At 44.8% G+C, this 2,524-nt stretch overlaps 1 pseudogene; it reads left to right on the top strand.

Annotated features, from left to right (window-relative positions):
* Positions 1 to 375: 375 nt before the first annotated feature.
* LOC101153787 (jupiter microtubule associated homolog 1-like) lies at positions 376 to 1,024 on the top strand (annotated as a pseudogene).
* Positions 1,025 to 2,524: the final 1,500 nt, after the last annotated feature.

Below are 2,524 nucleotides of genomic sequence, written 5' to 3'. Positions count from 1 at the left end.
TCAAACATGCATAGGATATAAAGAAAAAGAGCAAGGTGGAGGCAATTAGCAAAAATAGAAAATTGGGGAAGTGAAATTTTGGCATTTGTATTTTGATCTCATGCAGAGATAAGTGGAGCTGTGAGTCAACTGGGCACAGGGACTTCGTGTCCAAGGCTTGCCTCACATGGTTGTGCTACAGAAGCTTCCATGGGGGGCACGTATGTGGTCAGCTTCTGATGGTATTGGCTGCCTGACTCACCAGCAAGGGACCTAACTGAATAGCCATGGTGTCCCATATTTAAAAAGCCGTACAGAAGAGATTATGTTTGAAGCCCACTAACCATGCCATTTTTGACCTAGGATGAGTTATTTACATCTTAGGTAGTAATAAGTATCATTTCAAAATAGCATTTAAAGAGACATAATAAACATATTCCAAATAGCATTTGAAAAGCTAACGTGGGCAGGAGACTCCCCCAGCGGGGGCCAGTCTGTGGGGTATGGAGCCTCCCTGTGCCCCTCGGTCCGACCTTGTCAGCATTCTGCTTCCACGCCAGCCTAACTTGCTCCTCTGCGTCATGGCCACCACCACCACCTTCAAGGGTGTCAACCCCAACAGCAGGAATAGCTCCCGGGTTTTGCGGCTGCCGGGTGGTGGATCCAATTTTTCATTGGGTTTTGACGAACCAACAGAACAACCTGTGAGAAAGAACAAAATGTCCTTTAATATCTTTGGGACACCTGAAGAAAATCCCCCTTCTTGGGCCACATTGGCAGGTGCCAAGTCTAGAGGTGGCGGAGAAGACTTGGAGTCATCTGGACTGCAGGGAAGGAACGCTTCTGAAGCAAACTCTGCAGATTCTTAGATCTGAAGGGAGAAGGTGACATTCATGAAAATGTGGACACAGACTTGCAAGGCAGCCTGGGGCGGAGGGAAGAGAAGCCTGCGCCTGCTGCACCTGTGCTGAGCCCCGTGGCCCCGGCCCCAGCACCATCCATAGGAAATCCCCCTGGTGGCAAGTGCAGCCTCATCCTGGGTTAACTCTGCTCTGACCATCGTGAACTTCGTTGTTTTGTTTGTTTCTCCCATGCTTGTGAACTGCACTACTTGAGCCTGACTGTACATCTTTTGAATTTATTTCATTAAAAAGGAAGCACTTTTAAAAAATAAATAAAATAAATAAAAAGAGAAAATGTCAACTACATGGTTTCTATGCTATCCCTGTGAAGACCTCTAAAGGTTTTTCTACTTTTCCTCGCTTTAAAAAACTTTTCCTGTGTCTTTGTTTCTCAATGATTTCAAGATGGTCTTGAAACCACAAAATATGTAACTCGGAGGAAGGATCAGGGTAAAGGGCTGGAGGATTCCATTCGCTGAAGTCTGTCGATGTTACCTATTGATGGAATAATGGCTATGAGGAAAGCTATAAAAGCAGCCCAGATTGAAGGCTATGGGGAACGGTGTTTGTCAGGACATGTCAAAAGATTTTAAAATGTAGATTCCATTCTAAGAATTTATCCTAAGAAAGCAAAGATGGATTACACAAAGGTCTAGCAAGGAGGCTCGCAGCAGCACAGTTAATAATTATAAATGTTGGATGCACCCAGAAGCTCCAGCACTAGGGAATTGGGAAAATAAATGGCAGTACATTCAGACCAGAAAACAATCTGTCAGCATGAAAAATAAATTTGGAGAACCGTCCATATCAGCAAAAGAGAGCTGTTCACAATATATTCTTAAGAGAATCCCTATGTAGAAACCTATGTAGATAACCTGAATTAAAGCAATTAGAGAAACCTAAATGTGAGAACAGAGAGTTTATTTAAAAACTTCTAACTCCGTTTCTTTCGGGCACTGTGCTGAGCACCCTAGGGGCTGCAAAGATGAAGAAAATACAGTAGTTGTCCTCAAAAAAGCACATAGTCTCCACGGAAAAGAATGACTAAAATGCCAGGTAGAAAGTAGCAAATGCCATAAATGGTGTGTGTGTGTGTGTGTGTGTGTGCGTGACAGAGAGAGAGACAGAGACAGAGACAGAGAGACAGAGACAGAGAGACAGACAGATTAAGATCAAGGAAGCAGTTTGGGGAAACACTTATACCAGTAAGAATGACTGTGCTGAGAGAAAATGGCTAAGGAGAGGCAGTGTGGCTATGAATGACCCCAGGGAATGGAGCCCCAGTCCCTTCTGGGAAGTTTGGAGGGAAAAGTGAGAACTCAAGAGCAAATCAGGGAAAGCCCAGTCTTCCCTGCTATGTCTAACTTGCCATGGCAAGGTTGGGTGTCTCTGTGGACTGAGGTGCTTTGCCACCACATAATGCCCAAGTTTGGAGTTCCCCAAGCTGGCATCCTAAGCCTCAGAGGAAACACTACTCTTTTTTTTTCTTTTTTTTTTTTGAGATGGAATCTCACTCTGTCAACCCAGGCTGGAGTGTGCAGTGGCACAATCTCAGCTCACTGCAACCTCTATCTCCCAGCTCAAGAGATCCTCCTGCCTCAGCCTCCCAAATAGCTGGGATTATCAGCACACATCACCATGCC

The sequence above is a fragment of the Gorilla gorilla genome, chromosome 11, assembly GCF_029281585.2.
Source record: "Gorilla gorilla gorilla isolate KB3781 chromosome 11, NHGRI_mGorGor1-v2.1_pri, whole genome shotgun sequence".
Lineage (NCBI taxonomy): Eukaryota > Metazoa > Chordata > Mammalia > Primates > Hominidae > Gorilla > Gorilla gorilla.
This window is presented reverse-complemented; position numbering and strand designations above follow the sequence as displayed.